This window comes from Sapajus apella, unplaced genomic scaffold, assembly GCF_009761245.1.
Source record: "Sapajus apella isolate SASKATOON/1434 unplaced genomic scaffold, GSC_monkey_1.0 scaffold87, whole genome shotgun sequence".
NCBI lineage: Eukaryota > Metazoa > Chordata > Mammalia > Primates > Cebidae > Sapajus > Sapajus apella.
In genome coordinates, this window is record NW_022437027.1 from 8,418,889 (window position 1) to 8,436,596 (window position 17,708).

Here is a 17,708-nt window from a genome sequence, read left to right on the forward strand (position 1 = left end):
CCCAAAGTGCTGTGATTATAAGCATGAGCCACCTGCATCCAGCCCAATCTCATTGTTTTTTACTGGTCTGTTCAGAGTCTCTATTTTTTTTTCTGGTTTAATTTAGGAGGGTTGCATATTTCCAGGAATTTATCCATCTCCTCCAGGTTTTCTAGATAATGCCTGTAAAGGTGATCATAGTAGCCTTGAATGATCTTTTGTATTCCTGTGGTATCAGTTGTAATAGTACCTGATTCATTTCTAATTGAGCTTATTTGGATCATCTCTCTTCTTTTCTTGGTAAATCTCACTCATTTTCTGTTAATTTTATTTATCTTTTCTTGTTTCATTTATCTTTTGTATATTTATTAATTGTGTATATTAAACCATCCCTGCATCCTGGTATTAAACCCACTTGATCATGGTGGATTTTTTTTTATATTCTGTTAGATTCAGTTAGCTAGTGTTTTGCTGAGGATTTTTTCATATGTGTTCATTTAGTTTTGCTGTGTTCTTTGGTGTTTCTTTTATTCTGCTGGGTTTGGGCTTGGTTAACTATTCTTGTCACTAAATTTTAAATTGCAAAATTAGGAGGCAAGAGTATATCTTTTGCTTCACTTCAGTTCTCATTATTAAAACATCCTTTGATAATGACCTCTGAAGAATTGAGGGTCTTTTATGATTTGCATGTGTTTTTTCCCTGCTAAAACTCATGCGTAAATTTGGTTTCCAATGTGGTAGCTTTGAAAGGTGGCACCTACAAAGAGATGTATGTGTCATGGTAGTGGAATATTTACAAACAGATTGATTTCCTCCCATGAGGTGAGTGAGTTCTAGCATGGATTGTGCGTTTCAGGAAATTACATTGTAGAAAATAGTCACTTCCCAGTTTCTCTCCCTTGCATCCTTTCTCACCATGTGATGTCTTTAAACATGCTCACATCCCTCCTTCTTTCTGTAATGAGTTGAAGCAGCATGAGAGTCTCACCAGATAAAGCTGCCCAAACTTAAACCTTTCAGTCACCAGAACTGTGAGCCAAATAAACCTCCTTTCTTGATAAATTACCTAGCCTCAGGTATTCCGTTAAGGCAACATTAAATGGTATATGACAGGGCCAAACATTCACAAGTTAATTAACAGCTATATACTTTTATTATTAAATGAAATTTTATAAACCATCAGATTTCCATTTTTATTCTGTAAGAAGTTTAAAGTTAAATTATTAGAAAAACTATTTTTCCATTTCCAGCAGTTTTTTTATTTTACTTTCAGGTTTAATTCAGTTGTCTTGGATGTTTTATTTCAAGGAACCTCAAAATTCATCATCTGGAAGTAGGCAGAGTATATAATATAAATAAGTTATCACAAGATAGAATGATGCCACTGAAGGCTCATACCTTTTACTCTTTGGCATCTGTAGAACTCAGAAAAATAGTAGCTGCCCACACTAAAAGTTAAATATTCTAAGCATCTTCCACTCTTTCCTGAGCCAATGCTTATTTATTTTTCAGATTTTAAGATTGTGTTTATTCAGATAACACATGCAGCTTTGTGAAAGCAAAATGAAATGCTTGCAATAATGGTGATAAGCCTATGATATGTTTACTTTAGATTAATTTCTGATTTCATTTTAAGGAACAGTCTGAGAAAATAGCCACCTGTCACTGGAGATAAACTATTCACATATTCATCCACACAAAAATTACAGAATCTTCCTGCGTTTTACTATATACAAAGCTCAACAACATGTAGCGAAGTTACAAAAATTACAAGAATCCTAAAAGAAACTCATTATCTAGCAAGAGTCATAGGCTCAATTAGCCACAATTAAATATCATGGGAACTACAAAGGAAAGATGCTCTAAAATGACACAAGGGCAGCAATTTAGGAAATATATTCTTCTGGATAAAACCAGAGTTGAGAAGTTTTCTTAGAATCCATCTTTTGCACTAAGCCTTAAAGTATGAGATGAAGAAGGGGAATAACAAAATTTTACATTGATCAGAAAATGTCTCTCAATAACTTTATTTATGACTGATAAGGTGGTGGGGGGGGTTGTGCGCAGATGTTGAAACATCAAGTTTCTGAAAGAACAGGGGCCAGAGAATTTCCTGACATGTAAATAGAAGGAAATTATAAACACAATTTTTTTCTCATTAAAATAAATTACCTTTGGTTATTTTCAAACCTTGAATCACTTTCAGAAATCGCACATGGTTAGACTACTTTGGGTCAGGTGCCCACCCTTTCCCCAGGGAAAAAATACAAGTTCTTGATTAAACATCTCATTAAGATTACATCCAGCAGAGAACAGAAAGATCTCCAAAGAAAAGTAGGCATGTTATATTTAGAAGAGGTAACTGGCCGGGCATGGTGGCTCACGCCTGAAATCCCAGCACCCTGGGAGCAGAGGCTGGTGGATCACTTGAGGCCAGGAGTTTGAGATCAGCCTGGCCAACATGATGAAACCCTATTTCTACTTAAAATACAAAAATTATCCAGGCATGGTGACCCACACATATAGGTCCCAGCTACTCGAGAGGCTGAGGCACGAGAATTGCTTGAATGCTAGAGGCAGAGGTTGCAGTGATCTGATATCATGCCACTGTACTGCAATCTAGGTGACAAAGTGAGATCATCTCAAAAAATATTAATACATAACATATATATTTTATAAACACATATGAATATAACATACATAATATGTATTACATATTTGAAGAGGTTCAATACATGGATAAAAGCAAGTATTGATTCCTCTGCAAGGAAAATCCAAGTTAGTACAAATATTACCTTGTCATATATCTTAGGAACTTTGAAGAATGCTAGCTATGTAAGGTAAATATTTCATCTCCATTTTCTATCATTTCTCCACCCTGAGACATATGGATGGAAAGTGTGTATATTCTACAAGAAAGATTCAGGGAATGGTAAGAGCTATAGAATTGTTAAGGGTCCCTTGACCATAGACATTGCATGGAAATATTGAGATGAGACCCTCTTCTCACTAAAAGTACAAGCAGTATGATGCCATAAATCTGGAGCTTCTGGGAGTTGCCACTTAAAGCCTTGGAATGTTTACCAACAGTAAAAAGCAGAGCTGAGAGAGGGATCAGGGGCACTTACCAATTGCATCATCTGAACTTCTGGTTTTAGTCATTCTTGTCCCAGCTAGATAAGTAATCTAATTATATTCCCCTTTTCTTCAGCTATTTTGAGTTGGGTGCCTACCACTTGTGGCCAAAGGATTCCTGACAAACACCAGCTTCTTGAAGTTGTTTAGAATGGGCAAGAGAAAAGGAAATATGCCAAGTACATGGGCTCACACCAATAATCCCATCACTTTGAAAGGCCTAGGTGATATGGCTTGAGCCCAGGAGTTCGAGACCAGCCTCAGCAACATACACAGACCTCACCTCTACAGAAAAAATTGAAAATTAGCCAGGTATGCTGGTGTGAACCTGTGGTCTCAGCTACTTTGGAGGCTGAGGTGGGAGGATCACCTGAGCTAATGAGGTTGAGGCTACAGTGAACCATAATTGTGCCACTGAACTCCAGCCTGGGCAACAGGGTGAGACCTCATCTCAAAAAGCAAAGGAAAAAATAATGAAACATAAGGCAGAGAGAGAGAGGAAAAAAAAAAGAAAGAGAAGTGAAGCTACTCACACTATTTTCAACTTATAAACCACACAAAATCTGAATTCTAGAAACCATATTTTGGCCAACACAAGATACCACATGTTGTCTGTTAGTTCAGAGTGCTACCTAGGTAGTAGCATTCAATGGTTAATGAGCACAAAATACTTAAACTACAAGGTGACTGAGTAATTACAGCTTCAGCTGAGATCTAGAAATCTGGATACTACTTCTAATGCTACCACTGGCATTTAGGTTACTATGGGCCAACCTTTTGAATTTTTACTACTTGACATTTCAAATCTGTAATAATGAAAACAGTGAGACCAACAAAAAGCACAACAGTGCTGAGAAGTCATGTCTTATGCCTGCTCTTAAACAGTTCTTTGATGGATGCCTGTTTTCAGAAAATGTTTCTTCTTTCATATGGTTCTAAAATTCATGTGAGTAAAATTCATGCTATGCTTAAGAAGACAATTTGTAAAATGGAGATGGATAGTGATGATTAAATTATCTTTGTGTGATTACTAAGAAAAATGAGTCTTATTATAAATTTTAATTAAGCCTTGGCCTGCTGTGAAATCAGATGCAAGCTTCCTATAGCCATTATTTACTAATCCATGTATACTAAAATTAACAGAATTACTTCATACTTTATCACTTTTAAAGTATGATTTTCTTTCAATCTATATTTCAGAATTTTTGTAGAACATTTTAAAGATTTTTACAGTATCTTCAGTAAACATTTAAATGAAGATTTCTTTTAAATATATGTTGTACATTTATACTGAATGTGATAAAATTTCTTGCAACTTTGAAAAGAAATATTTGTCAAAATATCTTATCTGAGGTAGAAGTGTTTGAATCCTTGTCTTACAATAATCTATTTTGACAATTATTTATTGAATGCCTACTATATGCCATCATTGTAGGCACAGGTGCTGAATGTACAGGAATGGACCAGTCAACCAGGGCCTCTGTACTGTTGAAGAGGAGGCACAAAAATAAGCCAAACAAAAATAAACAAGATAATTTTACTGCCATGAGGAAACAAAAACAGGATGCTTTGATGGAAAAAAGTTGCATGAAGATGCCTTTCTGAGGAGGTTACATTTGATCTGAGACCTTAATCTATGGTTCGCTATGCTGTGGGCTGAATTGTCACACCTACCATTTATATTTTGAAGTCCCAATCTCCACTACCTTAGAATGTGTCTGTAGAGATAGAGTTTTTAAAGATATACAGGTATTGATCGACTTACGACCTATGCAACTTACGACCATTTGACTTTATGACCACAATCGCTAGCCGCAACTGCTCTGCGTCTGGCAGTGCAAACGTTGCCCAGCTGGGCGTATGACAGTGCGGACCAGCTTCCGGCAGCACTACCATCTCCACGTGCACCATTTCAACTGTACATATAGCCTACTCAACTTACGACCAAACAGTGTTACAACTGGTCTGCTGGTCCCAATCATGGTCGTAAGTCGAGTACTAGCTGTAAGTTTAAATGCAGTCATCAGGGTTCACCCTAGATTCAGTATAACTGCTTTCCCTATAGGAAGGGGAGATTAGGACCCAGATACATACAGAGAAAAGACTATAACAGAGGGAAGACAGCCATCTACCAGCTAAGAAAAGAGAGCCCTGTTGACACCTTGATCTTGGCCTTTTACCCTCCAGAATTAGAAAACTAATTTCTATTGTTTAAGCCACCAGTTCATAATACTTTATTATGAAAGCCCTAGCAAACTAATGCATGCTACTGGGAAGGCATCAAATAACCTGGGATTTGAAACATTGGCCATTACAAGCCATGATTCCAAATTTCTCCCTAAATTTAATTTTCAATTATAAACACATACACTAAGAACAAAGATATATATTGATTCACAAACAGCTATTGAATCCAATAACCTCAAGTTCTAAATCTTTTATGTGAGCTTGTAATAGCTACTTCACTAAAAAAGAACATAAGGATAATATTTTAGTCTTAGCTTTCTCATTTTACAAATAAAGAACTACAAACTTCTATTAATGAAATGATAGATAGTTCCAGATCACATAAGAGGCCAAATGTAGTGCAGAGACTAGATATTAAAATTTGAGCCTCCAAATACATGGTAGTTCCACTTCCCATACCATGCCAACAATGATGTTGATAGATTTGGGGGCTTTATCTTGTTCAGAGACAAAAATAATAAACTTTCCTTATGAAAAGTATATTACTGAAGTACATACGCATTTACAAGGACAAACAAAGGTGTTTTAACATCTGTGCTATAATATAACCATGACAAAAACCCAGACAATATCCCAGCTTCTTCTCACTTCCCACTTCATAGTTTCAGGTGTTTATTTATGCTTGTCAGTATAATTAGCTTCTCTTATTAATGCTACCTTCTCATCCTGCTGCTATTGCATTATTTTCAGGACCTTATTGATTTCGTCTTCCCAGTCACATCTACCTCCAATTCATTCCTTTCAGTTTTACAAGAAACAAACTGACCGTGCTACTTTCCATCTTAACAACTTTAATGGTTCCCATTTTAATAGAATGAAATTCAGAATCCTTTTTCTGACATAACAAGTTCCATGATTGTGTCCTCTGTCTCTGTCTAAATCTTATCTTGCACAATTCTCATACTAGCAATCTTCGCATCAACAATATGAAACTGTTTACACTTTCCTAAACGTGCTGTGCTATGTGTATATGTGTGTGTCTGATCTCAGAAGTAAGCAGAGTAGAATAAATAATATTTGAAGAACTAATGGCTGAGAATTTTCCAAATATTTTGAAAAATCAAACTAGACTTCTAGTTAATCATACATGAACTAGACAGTATGTTATGCCCAAACAATCCAAGGTGAAGACAAGTGACAGTTAACTTACCACAGTCAAAGCAAGAGGAAACAATATTAAAAGAATATGAAGAAAAATGGCACAATATGAGGGAACAATAAACAATAATAAAAATAACCACTAAGATTTTACCAGAAAAAATTCAAGCAAGACAAAAATTAAAAGGCATGTATAAATTGTTAAAAGTCAATAAAAATTATATACTCAGTGAAATATTTACAAAGAAAGGCAAAGTATGTGCGTTATCAAATTAACAAAGCTAAAATAATGTATGCCAGAAGATTTGCACTATAGGAAATGTTAAAGAATGCTCTTCATGCTGGAGAAAAATGACATCACATTAAAAAAAAAGGAGTAAAGAAAATTGCCAAAGGAATAAAGAAAACCAAAAATGAAATTCTGTACATATAAACAATTATTTCCCTTATTTTTTAATTTATAAATATACAATTGACTGTTTAAAGCAAATATAATAACAATATAATACCCTACATCAAAGTAGACAAGAAAGAAGAAAGTTGGAAGAAAAAAGAAAGTTAAAAATGGAAAAAAGGATTTCCACCAAGATGGCTGATTAGGAACAGCTCTGGTACAGTTCCCAGAGAAAGCTTCGCAGAAGGCAGGTGATCTCCACTTTTCCGACTGAGGTACCAGGTTCATCTCACTGGGACTAGTTAGACAGTGGGTGCAGCCCAAGAAAGGTGAGCCAAAGCAGGGTAGGGTGTCACATCACCTGGAAAGCATAAGGGGCTGGAAAACTCCCTCTGATAGGCAAGGGAAGCCATTAGAGACTTTTCCTGATACTCTGGCATTCTGGCTCAGATACTGCACTTTTCCCATGGCCTTTACAACCCGCAGACCCAGAGATTCCCTCCAGTGCCTACAACACTAGTGCCCTGGGTTTCCAGCACAAACCTGGACAGCCACTTAGGAAGACACCTAGCTAGCCACAGCAGTTTTAACTAAGATCAGAGAAGAATTGAAGGAGACAGAGACACAGATAACCCTTCAAAAAATCAATGAATCCAGGAGCTGGGTTTTTGAAAATATCAACAAAATATGTAGACTGCTAGCCAGACTAGTAAACATGAAAAGAGAGAAGAATCAAATAGATGAATTAAAAAATGATAAAGGGGATATCACCACTGATCCCATAGAAATGCAAACTACCATCAGAGAATACTACAAATACCTCTATGTGAATAAACCAGTAAATCTAGAAGAAATGGATAAATTCCAGGACATATACACCCTCCCAAGACTAAACCAGGAAGAAGTTGAATCCCTGAATCAACCAAAAACAAGGTCTGAAACTGAGGCACCAATTAATAGCCTACCAGCCAAAAAAAGTCCAGGACCAGATGAGTTCACAGTTGAATTCTACCAGAGGTACAAAGAGGAGCTGGTACCATGCCTTCTGAAACTATTCCAAACAATAGAAAAAGAGGGATTCCTTCATAACTCATTTTATGAGACCAACATCATCCTGATAACAAAACTTGGCAGAGACACAACTAAAAAAGAAAATTTCAGACCAATATCCATGATGAACATTGACGTAAAAATCCTCAACAAAATACTGGCAAACCAAATGCAACCACATATCGCAAAGCTTATCCATCACGATCAAGTAGGCTTCATCCCAGGGATGCAAGGCTGGTTCAACATATGCAAGTCTATAAACATAATGCTCCACATAAACAGAACAAAAGACAAAAACCCATGATTATCTCAATAGATGCAGAGAAGACCTTTGACAAAATTCAACAGCCCTCCATGCAAAAAATTCTCAATAAACTAGGTATTGATGGAACATATCTCGAAATAATAAGAGCTATTTATGACAAACCCACATCCAATAGTATACTAAATAGGCAAAAACTGTAAGCATTACCTTTGAAAACAGGCACAAGACATGGATGCCCTCTCTCACCACTCCTATTCAACATAGTATTGGAAGTTCTAGCCAGGGCAATCCGGCAAGAAAAAGAAATAAAACATATTCAATTAGGAAAAGAGGAAGTCAAATTGTCTCTATTTGTAGAGGACATGACTGTATATTTAGAAGACCCCATTGTCTCAGCCCAAAATCTCCTTAAGCTGATAAAAAACTTCAGCAGTCTCAGGATACAAAAATGTGGAAAAATCACAAGCATCTTATATTACCAGTAATAGAGAAATGGAGAGCCAAATCAAGAATGAATTGCCCTTCACAATTGCTACACAGAGAATACAATACCTAGGAATACAACTAACACAGGATGTGATGGACCTCTTCAGGGAGAACTACAAACTACTGCTCAAGGAAATAAGAGAGGACAGAAACAGATGGAAAAACTTTCCATGCTCATGGTTAGGAAGAATCAATATCGTGAAAATGGCCGTACTGCCCAAAGTAATTTACAGATTCAAGGCTATCCCCATCAAGCTACCTATGACCCTCTTCACAGAACTAGAAAACACCACCTTAAACTTCATATGGAACCAAAAATAAAAAATTAATTAAAAGCCTGCATAACCAAGACACTCCTAAGCAAAAAAAAAAAAAAGCTGGTGGCATCACATTACTTGATTTCAAACTATACTACAAGGCTACAGTAATCAAAACAGAATGGTATTGGTACCAAAACAGAGATAGATACCAAGGAACAGAACAGAGGCCTCAGAAATAACACCACACATCTACGACCATCTGATCTTTGACAAATCTGACAAAAACGAGCAATGGGGAAATGATTCCTTATTTAATAAATGTGTTGGGAAAATTGGCTAGCCATATGCAAAAAGCTGAACTGGATCCCTTCCTTATACCTTATACAAAAATGAACTCCAGATGGATTAAAGATTTAAACATAAGACCTAACACCATAAAAACCCTAAAAGAAAACCTAGGCAATACCATTCAGGACACAGGTATGAGCATGAACTTCATGACTAAAACACCAAAAGCAATGGCAACAAAAGCCAAAATTGACAAATCAGATTTAATTAAACCAATACTGACAAACTGGACCTAACTGCTGAGCTTCTGCACAGTCAAAGAAACTATCATTAGAGTGAACTGGCAACAAACAGAGTCGGAATTTTACAATCTACCCATCTGACAAAGGGCTAATAATATCCAGAATCTATAAAGAACTTAAACAAATTTACAAGGAAAAAACAAACCCATCAAAAAGTCAGCAAAGAATACTAACAGACACTTTTCCAAAGAAGACATTTATGCAGCTCACAAGTATATGAAGGAAAGGTCATCATCACTGGTCATTAGAGAAATGCAAATCAAAAACACATTGAGATACCATCTCATGCCAGTTAGAATGGCAATCATTAAAAAATCTGGAGACAACAGATGCTGGAGAGGATGTGGAGAAATAGGAACGCTTTTACATTGTTGGTGGGAGTATAAATTAGTTCAACCATTGTGGAAGACAGTGTGGCAATCCCTCAAGGATCTAGAACTAGAAATTCCATTTGACCCAGCAATCCCATTACTGGGTATATACCCAAGGGATTATAAATCATTCTATTATAAAGACACATGCACACATATGTTCGTTAAGGCATGGTTCACAATGGCAAAGACTTGGAACCAACCCAAATACCCATCAATGATAGACTGGAAAAAAGAAAGTGTGGCACACAGACACTGTGGAATACTATACAGCCATAAAAGGAATGAGTTCATGTCCTGTGCAGAGACATGGATAAAGCTGGAAACCATCATTATCAGCAAACTACACAAGAACAGAAAACAAAACACTGCATGTTTTCACTCATTAGTGGGAGTTGAACAATGAGAACACATGGACACAGGGAGGGGAATATCACACACTGGGGCCTGTCGGGGGATGGGACCTACAGGAGGGATAGCATTAGGAGAAATATCTAATGTAGATGACGGGGTGATGGGTGCAGCAAAGCACCATGGCACGTGTATACCTATGTAACAAACCTGCATGTTCTGCACATGTACCCCAGAACTTAAAGTATAATACAAAAATAAATAAATAAAAAGTATAAATTTGCTGAAAACTCATGTGCATAGTTACAAGATTTATCTAGCAATTCCAGTCAATAACCCAGGAGTTGGTGTGTGGTTAGATGGATGTGAGGAAAAGTTAAAGTCTCCACTGATCAGAAAATGTTGACCAGGGAAGACAGTGAAGTTTCCTGCAGAAAGTATGAAACTGGGAAAACTAAAACTTGTGCCTTCATTTTCATGATGGGTACACTGTGCTGTTACCGAATCCCCAGGCTGAGGTAAAAGATGCAGGGTGTTGACATTTTGAAGATGAGAAAACTAACTACCTTTAAACTTCACCAGGAGTCATTGTCTAACTACGAGTTAAGTTATTCAGCTACAGGTTTTGGTATTCAGTTTCTCTGCCACACTGTATATCACTAATAGATCATATCTATACATTTCCCTTGTTCCTTATCCTCCAGGTAGATAAAGCTTCCCCCACATGTACTCATAAGAGTCTATGTAACATCTCTGCATTCCATGACAATGGTGAGATCTTTCACAGATATTTAGAAGTTTACCAGGATGTACCATTATTTAAGAGGACGTCATCGACATACCTGATCTGTTACGTCTCTCAACTCTGCATTGACAAACTCGTGAGGATCCTCAAATCTGAAGTTCAGGAATCTTTGGTGACAGATAGTGGGGACAGTTGTCCACTGATGCCACTGTGTGAACTGAGACAGTTGGCTTCTGGTTTATATCAAGTGACTGATGATCTGGAGGTACCTGGGAAGATAGAGTTCACACCATTTTGAGAACTGTCTGAATAAAAATGGGAAGTAGATTTTATTTATTTATTTCATTATTGTTTGGAAACAGGATCTCACTCTGTCACCCAGGCTGGAGTGCAGTGGTGTGATCTCGGCTCACTGCAGCCTCTGCCCCCCAGGTTCAAGTGATTCTCCTGCCTGAGCCTCTCAAGTAGCTGGAATTACAGTTGTGCAACACACACCCAGCTAATTTTTGTATTTTTTGTAGGGACAGGGTTTTGCCATGTTGGCCAGGCTAGCAGAAGTAGATTTTAAAGGCCCAAGCAGTAAAATATATGGTAGCAAAAATGACAGTCCTAATGAGCTTATTTCAAATCCTATAAAAGGGGCTTGTAAAAATAAAATGCTATGGCAAGGTCTGTTTCTATAACATTAAGATCTTTAAGATAAATCTATTGACTAGAAATGAACACTAGAAGGTGGTATTTGGACTGGTACTTGCATTCAGAATTCATACTTAACACAGTCAAATAGTTTAAAGCAAGGAAAGCACAGTGTTCTGTTATTTTCCACTCCACCCTTCCCTTCCTAAAACTAACTGTCGATTTCCTAACTGGTAAAACTGCCAATAGTGTTTCCAACAAACTGACTATACACTTTTCCATGGGATTGATCACTAAAATTTAATTTCATTATGTCTTCTCAATCAGTACTAGCCTCTATTTGATGTTATAGATGAAAATCCACAGGCCAACCTGACCTTCCACAGGCCAACTCCCCTTCCAATTCTGATTAATGATTCAAGAATCTCCAATCCTGTGTCAGCTTCATGGGTCTGCAGCCAGTATAGTCACATAGGGTCCTGTGCTCATATGGGCCCATCCTGCCACTTCCCAACCGTCAACCCTGATTCTCCCATCCAAATGATGCGTCCGTCAACATTAAGAGATTAACCTTTGTACATTATTATTATTAACCAAATTCCAAATTTCATTTGGATTTCACTATTTTTATCATTAATGTCCTTTTTCTAGTACTCTATTCAGGGTACCAGATTACATTGAATCATCACGTCCCTTTATCCACCTATGGTCTAAGACAGTTGTTCAGTCTTGTTTATCATGATCTTGATAGTTCTAAAGAGAGCTGTTGAAGTATTTTGTAATCCCTCAATTTGAGTTTGCCAGATAGTTTATTTCATGGTTATATTGGGCTCATGGATTTTCAGGAAGAACACCACAGAGGTAAAGTATCCTTCTCATCATATAGTATCAGTCATTAAATGCCATCAACATGACCTGTTATCGATGATGTTAACTGTGATCACCTCGCCAAGTTCGTGTTGGCCAGGTTTCTCCACTGTCTTTCTTCGCTTTCCATGCTGTCTTCTTCTGTAGCCTGTCACTAAGTTCAGCCCACACTCTGGGGTGGAAAAGTGTGTGTGAGGTGTGCTAAGCTTCACTTTCTAGAATTGGGTGGTCTACATATATTATTTGCAATTCTTCTGTAAAGATAATTTGTCTCTTTTCCTCCCTTATTCACAATCTATTTTTATTAGTATAGACTCATGAATATTTATTTCATACTTTGTGTTATGATCAAACCTGCATTGTTTATGATTTCACTCAAATTAGTCCAGCTTTGGCCATGGTGAGCTCTTTCAGACTGACTTCTGAGTACCTTTGACTTGTCTCTATTCTTTTGGTTGGAGCTCTTCCTTTCTTTCTGGCACTGCAAGATGCCCTAGCTCATCTTATAGTTTCCCTGCCCCACTTCTGAAATTAATCATTTCCCCAAGGATTTCTATTTCTTCTATTTCTTTGGAATGATGGTTGTCAGAGCCTAGGATAGATAGAGGGTTGAGGGTGGAGGAAGTGGGGACTGTTAATGAGCACAAAAATATAGTTAGAATAAGATCTAATATTTGAAAGTGCAAGAGGGTGACTATAGTTCACAATAATTGATTGTAGATCATAAAATAAGATTATAATTGGAATGTTTGTAACACAAAGAAATGATAAATGCTTGAGATGGTAGATGACCCATTTACCCTGATGTGATTGTTACACATTGTATGTCTGTATGAAAATACCTCAGGTACCCCATAAATACAAATACCTACTATGCACCCATAAAAATAAAATAAAATTTACTATTTAATCTTGGATTTAAAAATTAAAAATTTAGTTACTCAAAAAGTTAACAGAAGCATTATATATTGACTGCTATACTTAATGCTATGTTTCTATTGTTATTGTAAAAGTGTCAAAAATACCTGAGGTTCTTATTTTACATATCCAGAATATTTATTGTACTTTGCACAACTATGCTTCTAATTGGACAATTCAAGTTCAATAAAAACAGACTGTCTGAAAAAAATAGGAAAAAAATGTGAAATAATAGGTATCAAATCAATATCAAATTTGAATGAACTTATTATTCCAAATTAAATATAAAAATTACCCCACTTCATAAAAAAGTAACTGTAACAACTGTATGTTACATATGAAACTTGTATTTGTTTATGAAAGTTAAAGTATGGAAAAAATATATAATGTAAACAATCATCTTAGGAAAACTGAAACAGCTGTATTAGTTTCAGGTGACCTATATACTATTGGACAATAAACCTCATAATCTTAAAGAGATGAGAAACATTTCATAATAATGAAAGGTCATTTGCTTAAGAGGACATAACCCTTCAAAATATGTATGCACTTTTTACATTGCCAGTAGCTAGTTAAATTATAATACTAACACCACTTACAATCCTGAGAAAAACTTAACATATTTGAAGATACTTTATCACAATATGTGCAATGTTCTATGTAAAAAAGTACAGACATTTAATTAAAGATATCCTAACCATAAACCATATTTAATGATTGGAAGACACAATATTGTAAAGCTGTTCATTTTCCAAAAACTGATCTATGTATATAAAGAAATCCAAATCAAAACTCCAGCAGGCTTTTGTGTAGAAAGTGATGAATTGATTCTAAAATGTGTATGGAAATGCCTAGACTGCCCATAAAGATTTTGAAAAACAACAACAAAAGAGAATATACACTGCCTGATTTCTAGACTCACTATAAACTTTCAGTCATCATGACATTGGGAAACTGGCTAAATAAAAAGATATTTAGATGAATATAAATAACAGAATAAACTAAAAAGAAAACTTGATCTTCACTTATATGGTCAACTGAATTTCAGCAATGGTGTTTAGGCAATAAAAATGGAGAAAGAAAAGTTTTTTCACCAAATGAAGCCAGGAAACCTAGATACCCATATGGAAAAATATATTCCCCAAAATGCATAAACAAGCTATGTGATACAGTCATACCATTAACTATTATTTAATATTAAAAAGGAACAAACTAATGCTACATGCAACAATATAGATGAACAGCAAGTACGTATATTAAAGGAAGAAATTGTTTATAAGGAAATTTTAAGAATGCTTAATTATAAAGACAGAAAACAGAACAGAAGTCCACCGTAGGGGAATGTATTAGCACTAGTAAAAACAAGTACTATAAAATTCTTTGAGGTTGTTGAAATGTTTGAAATGTTCTGTTCTTGATTGCAGTATTTGTTAAATAACCATATTCCTTATAAAAATGATACAACTACATACTAAAAAATTTAATTTTAACTTGTACAAGGGGTACCTTAATATACTTGACTAAAAAACTTCATTTTGGAAAACTTTAACACATGGCAGAAATACATATTTTTTATTGCGTGGGCCATATTGCCAACTACAGTGTGATTCATTGGACTGAGTCAGAGGAAATTACTATTACGAGAATTTCCATTATATACAATCAATCCTTTTTCTGGTTATTTTTGAAGTGATTTTATCACTTTTCCTACAGTTACTGAAGGCCAAATATTAATCAAATTGCTATACTTTTAATTTGATTTATTCATTGAGGCAAACATGGTCACTTATTTCTGTTGTCTTAATTAAATCATATTGACTGTTCAGTGACCCAATTGGTTTTTGAAGATTGGCTGCCATTCCAGTTGGAGAATAAGTGGGTACCACAAAAGTAAGTTGATATGAATTTTTACACATGTGACATAAGCTTTGCGCAGCAGAAATACCATGGTTTAATTGTTAACCAAAATATGCTAACTAATTCATACATATAAGAAGAGTCATAGGGGATGAGTCTTGTATCTTCTTCAAGAGACGAAGAAACAAAAAGAACTGCCCATAAAGCATTCACTTATATTAATACGGGTAATCACTGAATAATATCAAACAATGATAATTTTTGATATTTGTAAAACAGATAAGCAGTGTTGGGTGACAGTTTGAGAAGACATGAATTTAAATAATAGCCTGTCACTACCATCCTCACCACTTTTATATGCAACCAAGCTTCTCTATTAATTAGACTTTGCTTATTTATTATGAAACTGGTTATGAGAATTCTGTAGAGAAGGGATACTAAATTAAAAATCACGAATATGTATCTTAGATTGATAGAGATATTTGAAAAGGAAAAAATAACTATACCAACAACAAAAATAATAATACCAAACACTAAGAACAGAACATCTAGATGTCTATTGATAAAATGGTAGAAACGGACAATGAGGGATGCAACTATAATTCACTCAATGTTGGGAATTCAACGATAAAACTGTAAAAATTAAAAATACTGTTTCATTGGGAAATTTTAATGGATTTATACGCAAAGAAGTAATCTATTTCAACTAGCTAAAAATCAGAAAAGATATTTTCTGAGAAAATAGGTTTTAAAATTCCTGCCATTTTCGGAGTTCACTATGTGCATCACCAAGTCAGAAGGTTCACCATCACTGCTACCATCACCATATAAGATAATGGATGTCATATGTCATATATACTTAGATAAACAGAGATAAAATATGGTAAAGCTGTTTGCAAATTAGAAGCAGTGATTGAAGAGTTAAGTTCCTAAAGCTAGAGTAGACAGACATACATATATTTGGATGGAGTAAGAATGAAATAAAACAGACTAGGAGGAATACAGAATGGAAATCAGTGATTAGATCAATGACTATACCTCCAGTGAAAGCTATCAACATTTCATTAGCAAGCAGGGACTGTGAGCTGATATTATAAATAAGTGCAAAGAATGATAACGGGTTTGAGATTTTACTGTACTTGCAAGCTAGGTAGAGTAATCTATGTGGCATTTTTACTATGAAATCCAAAGTCCAGGTCCTTTCCTTTTTTTTTTTAAACAATAACATATAATTAAGTGTAGTTCATGTGCTTTACATTACCTTCTCAGAAATTATTCATCTTATAACTAAAACTGTGTAATCATTGACCACCAAATTTCCATTTCTCCTACTCATCTCCTACCTTTTGGAAACAACCTTTCTATTTTTCATTTCTGTGAATTATTTTATTTTACTTTTACATTCTGTGATACATGTGCTGAACATGCAGCTTTATTACATAGGTATCCATGTGGCATGGCATTTATCTGCACCTATCAACCCTTCATCTAGGTTTTAAGCTCTGCATTCATTAGGTATTTGTCCTAATGCTCTCCCCTCCCTTTTATCCCCACCCCACCACAGGCCCCAGTGTGTGTTGTTCCCCTTTCTGTGTTCATATGTTCTCATTGTTCAACTGCCACTTATGAGTGAGAACATGTGGTGTTCGATTTTACGTTCCTGTGTTAGTTTTGTTGAGCATGATGGCTTCCAGCTTCATCCATGTCCTGGCACAGGACATGATCTCAATCTTTTTATGGCTGCATAGTAGTCCATGGTGCATGTGTACCACATTTTCTTTATCCAGTCTATCATTGATGGGCATTTGGATTAGTTACATGTCTTTGCTATTATAAATAGTACTGTAGTAAATATACACGTGTACATATCTTTATAGCAGAATAATTCATATTCCTTTGGGTATATGCCCAGTAAATGGGATAGCTGGGTCAAATGGTGTTTCTGGTTCTAGATCACCACACTGTCTTCCACAGTGGTTGAAATAATTTACATTCCAACCTACAGTGTAAAAGCATTCCTATTTCTCCACAGCCTCCCAGCATCTATTGTTTCTTGACTTTTTAATAATCAACATTCTGACTGGCATAAGACAGTATCTCATTGTGGTTTTGATTTGCATTTTTCTAATGATCAGTGATGATGAGCTTTTCTTTTCCATATATTTTTGGCTGCATTAATGGCTTCTATTGAGAAATGCCTATTCATATCCTTTGCCCAATTCTTGATGCAGTTAATTTTTTTTTCTTGTAAATTTGGTTACGTTTCTTGTAGATTCTGGGTGTTAGACCATTCAAAGAGGGGTAGATTGCAAAATTTTTGTCTCATTCTGTAGGTTGCCTTTTCACTCTGATGCTAGTTTCTTTTGCTGTGCTTAAGCTCTTTAGTTTAATTAGATCTCATTTGTCAATTTTGGCTTTTGTTGCCATTGCTTTTGGCGTTTTCATCATTTAGTCTTTGC